We start from the raw sequence: 14,511 nt of genomic DNA on the forward strand, positions 1-14,511 counted from the left end.
CCCCCGAGCTTTTCTCACCTAACGCCTTCTCTCCGCGGTGGCTCCCGGAAGTCGGCCCTCCCGCAGCCCGCCTCCCGGAGACGTCACTTCCGGCACACTCCCTAGCCTGGGCTCCTCTAGGCCGCCGGGAGGACCGAGCGCCTCGGATCCCCCCCACGCCGGGCGCGGGGGCTTCTGGGAAGAAGAGGCGCGCCCGCCCCGCCCCGCCCCGCTCCTGGCCTCCCCTGCCCTCCTGTCGCCGCCGTTCGAGGCCCGCCTGCCTCAGTTTCCCCAGGATGGGGAGCCGGCCCGCCCTAGAGGCCGCTGTGGCCTGGCGCGTAGTAGGCATGCTGCAGATGTAAAGATCGCTGCCTCAGTTTCCCCGTCTGTAAAGTGGGGCCAGCGTGGTGGCGAGGCTCCAGGGCCTGGCACACAGTAGGCGCCTCATAAGCGCTCACTCCCTTGTCCGAGTGCCCCCTTCGGGGCTCGCGGGTCGGGAGACCGCGGGGCTCTGCAGGCCTCTCTCAGACATGCGCACTCACGGCCCGTCCGGTGGGGGAGGGGCGCAGCCCCTGGGGCGGGGGGAGTGTCTGTCACCTCTGCAGGAGGCTGCCCCCCTTCCGTTAGTGAAGTGAGACCAACCAATCATCCATGCAGTCCTGGTTAAGCACCTACTGTGTGTGGGCACCTACTGTGTGTGGGCACCTACTGTGTGTAGGCACTAGGGATAAGCCCAGTAAACACTCGGAACAGTGGACCTGGATTCAGATCCTGACTAGGTCTGTGTGACCTGGGCCAGGCATAGCTGCTGCCCTGCCGCCTTCCAGAGCACTCTGGGTCCTTCGTGGAAAGTGCTGAGCACAGCGCTGGCAGAAGCCACCTCACCCCCCAGGGTCTTCCCTGGCGCTCACTAAGGCTGAGCCGTGGCTGCAGCCCTGGCCACGCCTGCCACGTTTATGGGATCTTTCTCCAGAGGGAATTCCGTGGTGGCTGATGAGCTGGAGCTCAAACAGAGGCCTTGCCGCATGCTACATACATGTTACATAAGACTTTTTGTCCCAATCAAGTCTCTGGTGCTATCTCAGTTCTGAGCTCCATCACACTACATGATAAGGCCTCCCTCCTTGTAATGGCTATGAGAATCTGAAGATCTTCCCTGCTCCTTGGCCCCTTGATAGGCTTAAGTGACTGAGAACCTTCCCTGAATTGAAAATACACTCCGTCCCCTTATGGGCTGAATGTGGTCACATGGAGCCTGTGTGGGAGGCTTGGTTTTCAGGAATGCCCACACCTTGGTTCTGTGTGATTGGGCAGTGGGTCAGGAGGGTTGTGACATTCTCTGACCCAGGAGAAGGTTATATATACCTCTGAGGTGAGGTTTTTCTTTGGGGCTCACTCTGGAAAGAGTTGTGTGATTTGGCCAAATGAGACTCTGGGCAGCCGTTGAGCCCCCCGGCTTTGAAAACCCAGATCTTGGTGCTTCCCTCTCTGGTAACTAACTGTATGGATGTAATGGTCAGACAGCTGGAAGCCCTGTCTGCTAGTCCGTTCCTCTGTATTTTTGTCTGCTTGTAAGTTCTGTTTGTATTCTCTGAAGTTCAGGGTGCTTGCTTTTTCCCTTGAACTAGGTAAATGACATATGTTTGATTTAAAGTAAGATTGTTAACCCCTTTTGAGTTGCTTTCCTTTAAAAAGCAGATCTAAGAACTTGTGCTAGCAGCCATCCTGGGTATGCTGGGGTGCTTGCTGCTACACTCCTGTGTGACTTCTGTGGTGTCATCTAAGGCCCAGTTAGGTTTGAGCTCCGGCTGAAGGCCTTGCCACACTCATTCCATTCATGAGGCTTCTCTCCAGTGTGAATTCTGTAATTGTGAATCAGAGTTGAGCTCCCAGTAAAAGCTTTCCCACATTCATTCCTTCTCTTCTCTGGTGTTGTAAAAGGTAGGACACTTTTCCACATTCATTTCATTTGCAGGTATTTCCCTCCTCCTCATGAATCCTCTGCTGCCTAGTCAGATCTGAACAGTGAGTAGAGCTGGGTCCCCAGTGGTCACATTGAAGGAGAACCTCTTTTGTACACTGGCACACAGTAGGGATGGCGTTTTGACTGAAAGTTCTCCTGATCTCTCTCCACTCACAGCCATTCTCTCCATTTGGAATGTTATGGTGGCTAACTTTGCTCCTTCCCACAATGTTTGTTTTTCTTCTGCAGCATTTCCCATCAGCCTAACACGGTTATGTCTTGTGGGAATCTCTCCCAAATCATCTCCTGGGATCCAATTTCAGAAACCTCCTTAGTGGAAGTCTCAGTCTTGCAATCTGAAAAGCCCACTTGTGAGCTGGGCAAACATGAATTTTTAAATGAGCTAATGTCAACAAGACATGGGTAGCCTTGGCATTTAAGGAAAAGATGTGAAAAGGGGGAGAGGGGAGAGAAATGGAGGGCTTGAAGTGACGGGAGGAGCCACCAGCACCGAGGTCGAAGAAAGTGCAGAGAATGGGTGGGGGAGGGGCGGGGGGTGCGGAATGTGAGGCAGAAAATGCCCCGATGGGAAAATATGAAGGGAAGGAGGCCTCCCAGTGAGGCGCAGCCAGTGGGGAAGAAAAGGCGCTGCGGCCACGCAGCCCTCACTGGAGCCGCGGTCCGGCAGTAGCTGAGGCGCTCTCCCAGGTCCCCGCGCATCGGGATGGCAATCGCTACCTCAGAGCCCTTCCAGCTTCCTCCAGCAAGGAGACTTCCACCAGACTTGGGTAAACTAGCCCTTGCTCCAAGGAGAGAGCGCGCAGGAAGAGAGAGAAAAGGCCCAGGGTAGGAATAAGGCTGCCTGGTGGTACAACAGAATGCTGGCTGAAGGTCCAGAAAGAGCCCGCAAGGATTGCTGGGCTGGAGAGTGAACACTTCCACTGCCCTCTGCATAGGTTACCAAGTGTTTTACAGATAGATACGCACACACATTCGCACACACCAAACACTCCTTTCAATACACTCTCCTACAGAAACTGTTTTTGGAAATTTGGACAGCAGCAGTTTAAATATTATGAGGCTTGGATCTGTGAAGAGATTTTTTTTTTTTTTTTGCTTTTTGGAGGGGGGTAAAGTAGGGCAATTGGAGTTAAGTGACTTGCCCAAGGTCACATAGCTAGTTTTGTGCTAAGTGTCTGAGGTCGAATTTGAACTCAAGTCCTTCTGACTCCAGGGGCTGCGCTCTCTTCACAGTGCCACCTAGCCACCTGTAATGGGAATGTAAATTTGTAAGATCTTCCCTGCCCCTAGGCTAAAGTGCATCTGGAGCCTGGGGTGGGAGGCTTGTTTTTCAGTAGATACTTCTTGATTGGCCAGTGAGTCAATAAGGTTGTTACATTCTCTGAGCCAGGAGAAGACTAAGCCCTGATGTGTAGCTTTGTTTTGGGGGCTCACTTTGAGAAGTGTTCTGTGATTTGATCAGATGAAACTCTGGAAAGCCGTTGTCCAGAGTCCCCCCGGCTTTGAAGCCCAGATGTTGTTTGGTATGGATGTAATGGTTAGACAGTTTGGAAATCTGAAGATGTGTGGAAGAAATGGAAGCAAGATTACAGAGGAGATGGGAGGGACTTGGAGAAGAGGTCCCAGAGAAGCCCAGGAGGAGACCTTCTGCTAAGAGTGGGGGCTTGAGGAGAGGACAAGGTTCCCAACAGCAGCTGGGGCAGCACCATACTTCCAGGAGGGAGCCTGAACCTGGATTCAGATCTTGGCTCTAAAATCACTGTATGACCTGCAGGCAAGTCTTTTCCTGTCCTGTAGACATCTTAAGCTAAATTCATTGTCTTCCCCCCCAAATGCTCCCCTTTTCCATAGGCTGAATTTGAACTGAGGAGAGATGGCACAGGAAGACTTGGGCTTGAGTCCTGCCTCTGATTTGGGGCTCTGGGCAGGCTGCTCCCTTCCCTCTTGGTGACCCAGACAACCAAGGCCACACATGGTCCTGGTCCCCAATTACAGACCAAAAGGCAGACTGGACGTGAAGACATCCACAAGGCCTCAGGACCTAGAACCAAGTCTGACCACTGGTCCATGAGCAGAGAGCCCACTGGAGGCTGTGAGGACCCCACATCAGTGTAGCCCAGGGGCTGGCCTTGTTTGGGGCACATATCCCAACACTCCCCCCTCACCTTGTGACCCTGATATCCCACCACCAGGGTTTCTGTCAGCCCCTGTCAGGGTATCATCTTCCCCACCAGGGCTCACCCTAAAATTTGGGACTGGTTCTCCTGAATGGTCCCCCATGCTAGGCCTGGGCTCACTCTCAGTAAAGGGGTGCTTTGAAGGAAGCCTCCAAGGAAGTCCATGAGACTCAGTAGCCACCCCTGCCATCTGCCCCAAACAGAGCCTCACCATTCCCTTGCTACCCCAGCTTCTTCACCTAAAAGTCGAGTCTCTGCTGCAAAGGGTGAGGACTGATGACAACTTGTCCAGCCTGTCCTGCCCAGCGCCAACACTGTGGGATGTTAGCAAGGGAAGGCCCAGCAGAGTCCAGAAGGTTTCCCTTCCCCTCCCACTTTCCTATCAGAGGGAGGATGCAATTCAACAAATGTGACCTATTAGGCCCCTAGTCTGCTGGGTGGGCATACAGTAGGTGCCTAATAAATACTTGTTGACTGACATTATGTACACTAATGACACTATGTACAAGGCCTAGGGCTGACACAGAGAAGTGAGACCCAAAGGAAGGCCCCTGCCCGCAAGGAGGGTCCACTCGACTTGGGGAAAAGCACACAGCTCGGCCAAGACCCAGTCATGTCAGGGAAAGCCGGCCACCAGCCCGCGGAGCTCGGGAGAATGTGCTTGACTGAGAGGGACGGGGAGGCTGGGGCAGGAGAAATAGGCAGGCCTAGGCATCCCAGACCCTCGGGGCAGAACAGGGGAGAGGGCCCCCACCTCAGGGACTTCCCAGGACCCCTGAAGTGCCTGGCCCAGCTGGGCGGGCTGGCTCCCCAAGCCTCCTCCCAGAGATGAGTCACGAGGACAAATATTCAAGAAGCGCTTTAGAGACACCAAGCCCCAGGACAATCCTGGCATCAGACACCATGCTAGGAGCATCATATAACATCCCTGTTATATGGAGGAGGAAACCAAAGCTCGAGAGACTCATCATCATCATCATCATCAAAGGCCTCCCCCATGATCCAGGAGGGTCCTTGGGCAATCGGGGGCGAAGCCAGGAAGGGAAGGCAGCCGGAGGCCAGTGAGCAGCCAGGCCTGGCCTCACCCCGGCTGGCACTGGGCCCTGGCACCCTCTCTGCTAGTTCTCACTTCTGAGGAGCTCTCCCCAGAGCCTCAGTTCTCCACTGGACAGTGGCGTGGCAAACCCAACATGGCCTAACCAGATTTCTCCTGGTCACAAACTCTAAGGCCCAAGCTCAGCTTCCCAGCTGAAGGGCAAGTCCCCCCTCCGCCTCCTCCTCCTTCCCTTCTCATGCTCAACCCTGACCGAGAGCACTGCACCCCTGCAGGTACCGAGCCTGTCCCATCTCCTGCCTCCAGGCCTTTGCCCGAGCTTGGAAAGCACTCCCTCTCTTCACCTGCATTTGTTGGAATTCCTGACTTCCTTTGAAGCCAGCCTAGGTGCCCTCTCCTCCATGAAACCTTGGCTGATTCCTCCAGCTGGTGGGGCTCTGTGCTGCCTGCAGGGACTTAGTACTGCCAGAACCACCTCCTCAGCTGCCCCCGGCATCAGCAGGTCAGAAGGTAAAGCCCTTCTCCCCTTCCCTCACCTAACTACATTTCCTCATCATGGCGTCAATGGCCTTGTTTTCCCCAGGAGAGTGTGAGCAGATCCAGCATTGAGGAGCACAGGGCCTGGTACAGGGCAGGCGCTTTTGGGGAATAAAAATGCCCTGCACTCAACTGGAGGATGAAGGCTGGCAAGGGAAGAGGCCATGAAGAAAAGGGAAACTGAGAGAAGGGGGTCCCTAAGGGAGGGAGAGAGCCATTGGAGGGAGGGGCCACTGAGGAGGGAGGGGTCAGGAGGGAGAGGGGTCATTGAGGGAGGAAGGGGGGGCACTGAAGGAGGAGGGGTACTGGTTAAGGACAAAGGAGGAAAGGGGAATGCAAAGCCAGGCAGAGAGTACCAGTGTGGGTGCCTGCAAGGGTGGAGTGCCCGAGAGTCCAGAACATTGGCTGGCACAGAAGATGGATCCGGGGCCGCCTGTAGCTGCTATCCTTGTCTCCCAGCACCCCCCAGACCTGGTGGTGAGGGCAGGGCTATGAGGGGCTTCTGGGTAGGGCGGAAGGGGTCTCTTCTCCACAGATTGGTGTCCAGCCCCCTGTGAAATGTGTTACTTAGGGTACCAAGGTAATGGGGCCTGAGCCAGAGGGAGGGAGAGGAGGTTGGTGGCTGCCGCTTAAGGAGGGTGCAAACATTCATTCAGCAGCCAGAGGAGGCAAGGGAGCCCACTTTATCACAGCTGGGCATGTCTGCTGGGAAGCTCGGCACTCGGCTCCTGCATTCCTCGGAGTGCCCCCTGTGGCTGGCAAAGCACCCTACAAAGAGGATCCCCACATCCCCTCATCTTACAGGTGAGGAGACTGTGTGGGATATGGAGACCCTACCCCAAACTGACTACTCTTGGAGAAAGCAAGGTGAAAGCAGGAAGTTTTATTGAACCTCGAGAGAAGTGGGCGGCCCCTCACTGGGGAATCCAGAGAGAGGAGGCCCCGTACAGAAGCCAAAGCTGGGTTATATACCGTGTTTCCCCGATAATAAGACACTGTCTTATTAAATTTTTTTGGACAGAAAAACACCAGAGGGCTTATTTTCAGGGGAGGGCTTATTTTAATGAACATTGACAGCAATTTTAATAAACAGGTAAATGTGAACAAAAAAATTTACCTTTATTCAATAAGCAAATCACTGGGGAAGAACAGGATGATGCGCTCACTGTTGCAGCTCTGATTGGATGCAGCTCGGAGCGCGGCGTGCGTTTCACGGGGGAGGGGGACGGTGCATAGAGGGTACCGTAATGTAGCGTGTAGTTCAGGGGATCACCTTCACTACAGTAGCAATCTCAATAGGGCTTATTTTCGGGGGAGGGCTTATTTTAGAGGAATCTTACACAGTAAGGGGAGGGCTTATTTTCGGGATAGGTCTTATTATCGGGGAAACACGGGTAGCAGAAAACCACTGCAAAACCCAGACCCTCCCCTTCCTCATGTAATCTTTTAAATTGATTGGCTGTTGTGTTAACATTCCCTTACTTAGCCAGTGGGGTGACTGGGGATTTCCAGAGTCGTTTTTCCCCCAAGGTCACCTGACTGAGGCCTAAAGCCTTCTAGTACTGTAGCAATAGTCGTTCTACACAAGACTGAGGCACAGGGAGCTTCCCGGACTCGCCCAGGACTCGAGGCCAGACCTCATCCTGACTCGGCAGTGCACCCACTACCGCACCAGGTTGCCATGTCCAACGAGATGAAGGGGGGGCCAAAGGTCATCAGACCCAGGACCCCCACCTCCTGGACAAAACGCCTTCTCCTGGGGTCCTTCAAGGGACCTTTGTGACCAGGACCTGACTGTTCTGCACTCTGTCCTTGGTCATGACAGACTCAGAAATGACCAAGGCAGAGGAGGTCAGCTGCCTGCCTCTGCCGGCAGAGTACTAGCTGGCTGGGGCAAGAGGGAGCCATGGCAGCTTCTGGGGCAGGCCTACTTAAGGGCCCCAAGCAGGGAGGGAGATTCCTTGGGGGGGAAGGGGGAAAGGGAGAAGGGAGAGGCAGGAAGCAGGGAGAGGAAGGGCATTGGGAGGAGGAGGAGGAGTAAAGGGAGGGAGAAGGAAGGCGGAAAGAGGGGGGATGGGGAAAAGGAGGAGCAAGGAGGAGGGTGAGGGGTGGAGGAAGGAAGAAGCGAAGGATGGGGATGGGGTAGAGGAATAGGAGAGAAGAGAAAAGGGAAGCAAAGGGGGAAGGGCGGGGCTGGAGTGTAGAGAAAGACCGGAGCGGAGCAGGAGGCAGGGAGCGAAGCGGACATCTGGCCCCGCCTCCAGGCCTCAGGCCCCGCCCCACGCTCGCCCCTTAGCTCCGGAGCCCCGCCCCCTCGCAGCCGGCCTCCCACGCGCCCCTCCCCTCGATGACGTCACAATGTCGGGGCCAAGTTACACTGTGTCAGCCTGTGGCTGCGGAGCCCTGAGCTGGGAAGGAGCTGCTCACTTACCCCGCTGCGGTAATGACGTTGATGCAGGCATTGCCAGAATTAGACTGACTAGCAGACTGAAGGTCTACAGAGCCCAGTGTACCCCTGGGAAAGCGGCCGGTCTGCCCCCTGCATGGTCTCAGGGAGGTTCGGAAGTCCTTTCCCCAGCTGACCTGCCAAGCATTCAGACTCTGCCCCCAAGTGATGAATGAGGGAAGAAGGGGCACAAACATTTAGTTTGCCGGGTGCCAAACACTGCCTCTTCCCCACCACCCTGGGAGGGAGAGACTACTAGGATCCCCACTTTACAGATGAGGAGACTGAGACAGGCAGTCAACACACGCTTTACCCTGGTCCCACAGCCAGCCAGATTTGAACTCGGGCTCCAGCCAAACACTCTGTGCTAGGGGAATGAAGGAAGTCAGGAACAAATGAGGCCTTCATGGAGCTGCACACACATTCTGGCTGTGATGTGGAACATGAAAGGCCAGCACATGGTGACTTCCCCTAATCTTTCTTGGGTTGCTTTGAGATCTTGGTTCTTCTCTGAGCTGGGAACCACCTCAGGAAAGGTGCCCTGCATTCATGTGTCTCAGGCTTCAGGATCCAGGGCTCCCACCTCCATCAGGCCCCATGATTGGCTCCTGTGTCATGCTCCTTGCTGCATCATCCCCCAACCCCCCTTCTCTGGCCAGGCCTGGAAGAAGGTCCAGGAGCTCAGGTGTCATTCTTAGACTTTGGGACCCAGGGTCCCTCTCCACCCATCATCGCCTCATCCGGCCCCTCTTCTCTGCAGAGCTATCCCTCCCCACCTTAGTGAGGGTAGCTCCATTCCTGACCTGGGAGAGGGTGGTCCAGAAGCCCAGGTGCCATTCCCAGACCCCACCTTCTGAGACCATCCCTTCTCCATCTCTGACTTTCAGTAGGCAGCAGGAAGGAAAACACACAGCCTGTGCCTTTGTGGTCTTGAGTTTCTCCCATAAGGCTGTGTCCTCTTTGCAGTTGTTAGTGGTTCTGAGCATGTTTTCATCTGGCCAGCTGGCTGCTGGTGCCCTCTTCTCTAGCCCACTCTGTGCCTTGTGGGGCCAGATCTTCTGGGTCTTGGGCATGGAGGGTGACTTCAAACTTTCCTCCAGCTGGCTCAGGTACTTCAGTCCCAGGCACAGCCAGGGGTGGGGGTGGGGGGGAGTGGAACACACCCTTGACTCTCACCACACTAACCAGCTTCAGCATATTGCCCGATAAGTCCCACAGGCACATGGCCCCAAATGACCCTCCCTCTTCAGAAGGGCCTTCCTCACCAACAGGAGTGGACTGGTAGGGTTTAACCCACCCCAAGTGGGCCACTATTAGTCTGTTTCCCAGTCTCCTCCCAGAGCCTTAGGGAGGCAGGTGGACAGCAGTCAGAGGGTTCAAAGTCACCCAGAGGGGGAATTGGTGGGTGGAAGCCTATCTGTCCCATCTCTAACCCTAGTTCCCTCTCAGTCTCCTGAACAGTCCTGGGATGGGGGTAAAGCTAATTATCCCCCTCCCCAGGTGGGTACCCTGGGATCCAAAGATGGAAAAAGTGGAACCCAGCAGTCCTGAGCCCCCCTCAGTTTGACCCTCCCCATCCAAGGTCTGGCCACCTACCCTCATCTCATCCTGGCAGTAGGGCTGTAGTCCCTGCTTCCTTGCAGAGATAACTTATTCCTCCTCCCCCGCCCAGTGCAGGAACTCAGTCTAAGCTCTCCTGACCCAGCCAGAATGACTCTCAATCCTGCCTGCCCCAGAAGGCCTGGGATAACAGAGTAGGCACTGAGGGTCCCAGTCTCTCTGTGTCTCACCTCTTCACCGAGAAGGTCTCTCCGCCCTTATTCTTGGGATTGTCAAATTGTTTTATTTTTTGGAAAACCAAACTTTATTCAATATTCTTTTTCCCTGGGCAGTCGTGGGAGGTGACCACAGGGCCTACACAGGCGCACATGCCCCCATCTCTACACCTGTGCTCTGCCCGAAGAACCACAGGTAGGGCTGAGCATGAAGTCCCATCCCTCAGCAACCAAATTGCCCAGGGAATGTGGGGCCCCTCTGGGCTAGACATCTGTGTGATCCACAACTTCACACAAGGCTAGACAGTGCCTTGGAGGTCCTCTGGGCCCAGTTGCTCCCCCAACCTCATCACCAACTTTTAGGTCAAGGCCCCGGTGTCCAGCTCTAGGCCTCCTGCTCTCAGTGGGCAGCGAGGACTCCTGTTTTGTATAGCCTCTCTCCCTGCTTGCCATCGACATCCAAGGTGGGCTGTGAAGGAAGCTGGCATTCTCAGTTTTTCTGCCTGGCTGTGGAGGGCAGACAGGCTGATTGCCAGAACAGGCTTTCCACAGAAGGTGCCTGCCTTGTGTGCTGGCCATTCCCACAGGACCCCTAGGGGTTCACCAGTAGTCTGGGCCCTTGCAGGCCATGCTCCTTGGTTCCTTAGTGATCAGGTCACTTCTGGGCTCTGGGGGATCTAGTGAGGAAGAATCAATCAGATTCTTTCACCAAATTTTGTGGACATCGCTCAATACCTGAATGGTTTCTGTGTGACCCAATAACCACCCCCAAGAGGGAAGGTATACACACACAGAGCTTAGGAGCACCTAGGTGGGACAGTGGATGGGACACTTGTTGGGCCTAGAGTCTGGTAGGCTTGAGTTCCAATTCTGCCTCAGGCACTTACCAATTGTGTAACCCTGGGCAAGACACTTAAGCCCTACCCCAGTTTCCTTATCTGTAAAATGGGGATAATAGCATTAACCTCCCATGGTTTTAATAAGAATAAATAAAACGGGGGGGCTAGCATACATAGCCACAGGTTTATGTAAACACACACATGCTTTGTAAGCCCTATGGAAGTGTGTGTTTTGCAGGGGAGTGGAGCTGAGCCACAGGACTCTTGGAGTGGTCGGGGGAGGAGAGCAAATGTACAGCTCCCTGGGGACTGGGGGGCAGGTCTCTGTGCAAACCCTGTGTCATCGGGAGGCATTGCCATCAGCACTGAGGGCAGCTATCAGCAACCAAGGGACTGACCAGGTTTCCTGTTTCATCTCGGGATGTAAAACTCTGCTGTCTCTCGGCCCAGGGGCCAAAGGGCACCAAGGAGAGTCCATGACAGGGGCATGAGTTGCTGACACAGGTCTCCTAGGAGGGAGGGGGCTTGACATCAGCACTGGCAGGGGCTCGAGAAGCAGTGGACAGGAGGGCTGCCTTTTGCCACTAATTCACCTGCTACTGGACCAAGGAGAAGGGATTTGGGACAGGTGCTAGCGGAGCGTCCTAACAAACTATGGCAAGCCAGTCATCACAATAGTGTCCTTACCTTAGAGACCTCCCTGACAGGCGCAGTTATGATCCAGAGGTGCCCACAAACCCGAGACGTCAGGCCGGCAGCTTAGGTGGCTAGGGTGGCGGACGGGGAGGGCTGAGACGCCCGCCATGCCCAGTCTGCTGCCTAGCCCGGCTCATTTGACCATCATCCCGGAGATCAACATTTATTAAGGCCCTATGCCGCAGGCGTGCGCTAAGAGCTGACGACACAAAGAAAGGCAAAAGACCAGCCCTATTTCAGTCTCCTGGGGGAGACGAGGTGAAAACATCCAGAGAAACAAGCTCTCTGCATTGTGGTGCTATCAGCACTAGGAGGCATCTGGGCAGGCTTACTGCACAAGGTGGGACTTTGAAGGAAGTCGGGAGGTCTGGGTGGGAGCAAAAGGAGGGCGCGGGAGGGACAGCTGGAGAGAACGCCCAGGGCCCGAGGCGGAGGCCGCTGTGCCCAAGAGTCCGTCTGGGAAGCCTGGAAAGGGAGGAGGGCGCTGGGGTGCCAGGGCTCTGGAGGCCGAGCGGAGCATCTGGTGTGTGATAGGGCGCCGCTGCACCGTATGGAGAAGGGAGCTTTCAGCCCCGTGCTTTGGGAAGCTACCTTGACGGCTGGACAAAGGACGGACTGGAGGGGGAGAGGGCCTGCACCGGGCAGGACAGTGGCAGAGAAGGATGCTGAAGGTGCAAGCTCCCGGAGACCCTGACGAGGTGAGATCGCCAGGCCTCTGGGCCCTTGTTGGATGTTGGGGGTGAGACAGAGGAGGAGCCTGGAGCTCTCTACAGTAATAGTCCGGGGTAATGAGAATAAGCCCTGCCTCTCCAATAATATCCGCCCCTTTCTCCTCTGCCCCTCCCCCCCACACACACACACTGGGGTAGACCCTCCTCGCCTCACACCAGGACTACTGCCTGCAGCTGGGGGAGGGGCGGAGGAAGGGGGAGGGAATGCCTGCCCCCCAGTCCCTCCCCCCCTTCAGTCCATCACCAAAGTGATTTAAGAACCTGGCTGCCCACGTCACCCCCTACTCAATAAACAACAGTGGGGTCTTGCATTTCTATAGTGCCTTAAAGTCTGCTAGAACCTTTAGCAATATCATCTCCTGTGATCCTCACACTGTGGGAGGAAGGAGGGAGGGAAGGAAGAAAGGAAGGAGGCATTCTCTAAGTGCCAATGCATCAGGTACCTCGCTAAGCACTTTACAAACATCATCCCTCGAGACCCTCCCAGCAGCTCTGGGAGGTGCTGTTATTATCACAGGGGTGACTTCACAGGGATGGCGTGGCTTGGCCGGGATCAGAGCTGGTGTGTCCAAGGATGGCCTGGACGCTCAGAGCCTTCCCTGAGCCGGCAACCTCCCCACCCTGCTACCCCTCGGGTCTTCTTAAGCCTCCCACATGTTCTGCCCATACTGGTCTCTGGGCAGTCCCACCACCGAGACCCTCCGTCTGCAGACTCCAGGCATTTCCACCGGCAGTGCCGCACGCACAGAACGCCCTCCCCAGCCTGCTCTGACTGCAGAGCTCCCTTCCAGTCCCAAGAAAAACCCGGCCTTCTCCCGGAAGACCGTGAGGAGGCGCCAGAGCGCACGGACCGCAGGGCTTGATAGCGGAAAGCCCAGTGTCTTGAGTTCAAATCTACCCTCTGACGCCCTTTCTCATCTACGGTGGGTTGCCAAGAAAACCCCACGTGACATCCCAGACGGTCAGAGCAGCAACAGCTTCTGCAGGACGTGCTCCCCGCCCCCCTTCATGGGGCAAGAGGAGCCACCGTGGGCAGCTCCCACCTCCGCGGCCCCGCCGGCCCAGGCCCCTTGCCTCCCCCCAGGACCCTCAGCCTGGTGCTCCTTCCTTCCTGGCCGGGGTGGGGGGGGGGATTCTCCCCATTCTCGCCCCCACTCGTGACCTCCTGACAGTCGGCATTCTCTCAGATGACTCGCGTTCGGTGAATCCGAGGGGCCCCCTCCGCCCTTCCCAGCTTGGCAGGCACCGTCTCCCCACGTCGGAAGCAGGGCCCCACTGTCCCTCGTGGCATCCCCAGTGCTCAACCCCGGACTACCCCCCCACCCCCGCCCCCACCACGTCCAGCCCTTAGTGAACGCTCAGCCCCAGATGGGAGAAGGTGTGCAGGGTAGAAGCCAGAGCTCAGCGGGAGGTGCCCCAGCCTGGAAGGGAGAGGGGAGCCCGTGCCCACGCAGGAGGAGGGGGCTCTTCTGAGAAGTAGGTCAGGGAATCGGCATCCTCTCCAAGTCCCAGCCAGTCGAAGGAGGCGGGGAGAGAGGAGGAGAACCTGGTACTGGAAGGCTGGCTCTCCGCACTAAGCACGTGTGTCTCGTTGGGCGCTGACCTCTAACAAGATGGCGATCCGGGCCTCGCTGGTTTGCTGCGCCTGCGCCTCAGCTGCCGGAAGCAGGCTAGGGGTGTGGCTTCGGTCGTGTATGCACGCGCAGTCTCTAAGCTTTTGTCCCACGTGTTAATAGAAGCCTCCCGGACTTTCCGGAGTGCTCAGTGCGCGTGCGCGCAGTCATGACGCGTTAGCTGCCGACCCGGAAGCAGTCGTGGCCCATATAAAGTCCGAGACCCCGCGGCCGCGGCCTCTTTCCTGTTCCGGAGCCTGTCTGAGGCGCGTGGAGTGAACGCCGCCGTGACTCTGAGTCCCCGCGCCGGCGTTCAAAGACCCCCTTCCCGCCCCGAGAGCCGCCGAGAACGAGCGAGTGAGTGCGGGCCTCCGCGCCCGTGGCCGGCGGGAACGCACTTTCTGCGTGGGGGAAACTGAGGCGGGAGCGACCCTGCCCCTAGGGTGGGCGGGGGAGGGGCGGGAGGCCGCGTCTGGCCTAGGCCCGTCCGTCAGCGGCCGTGCTGGGGGGAGGGCTTGAGCGCGCCGGAACGGCCTTCCCGGGATCCCGCGTCGGGGTCTTAACAGTGGAAAAACTGCTTCTCCCAATAACCCTCTGGTGATGGAGGGAAACATCCGCACTGGAAGGGCTTTCCTGGGCTACCTCCTCTGTGGCCGAGGAAGGGGCGGGGCGTCTCCACA

The 14,511-nt window shown here is 56.6% G+C and overlaps 1 protein-coding gene and 1 long non-coding RNA gene across 3 annotated transcripts in view; both read right to left on the bottom strand.

Moving 5' to 3' along the window:
• Positions 1-85, bottom strand: part of ZNF497 (zinc finger protein 497) — a 7,376-nt gene extending 7,291 nt beyond the window's left edge. For both annotated transcript variants that reach the window (XM_069102748.1, XM_069102747.1), the window contains exon 1: positions 19-85. The gene's annotated coding sequence lies outside the window, so the exon portion shown is untranslated. The remainder of the gene's footprint in view (positions 1-18) is intronic.
• Positions 86-9,994: 9,909 nt separating this feature from the next.
• LOC138172899 (uncharacterized) lies at positions 9,995-12,025 on the bottom strand. The gene is made up of 2 exons (XR_011171267.1): positions 11,479-12,025; positions 9,995-10,629 (listed from the first exon to the last, which is right to left on the bottom strand). It is a non-coding gene; the product is annotated as an uncharacterized lncRNA (long non-coding RNA).
• Between the last annotated feature and the right edge of the window lie 2,486 nt (positions 12,026-14,511).

The sequence above is a fragment of the Petaurus breviceps genome, unplaced genomic scaffold (genome assembly GCF_028583685.1).
Source record: "Petaurus breviceps papuanus isolate PSGF00001 unplaced genomic scaffold, PetGlider_PUasm1.0 555, whole genome shotgun sequence".
NCBI lineage: Eukaryota > Metazoa > Chordata > Mammalia > Diprotodontia > Petauridae > Petaurus > Petaurus breviceps.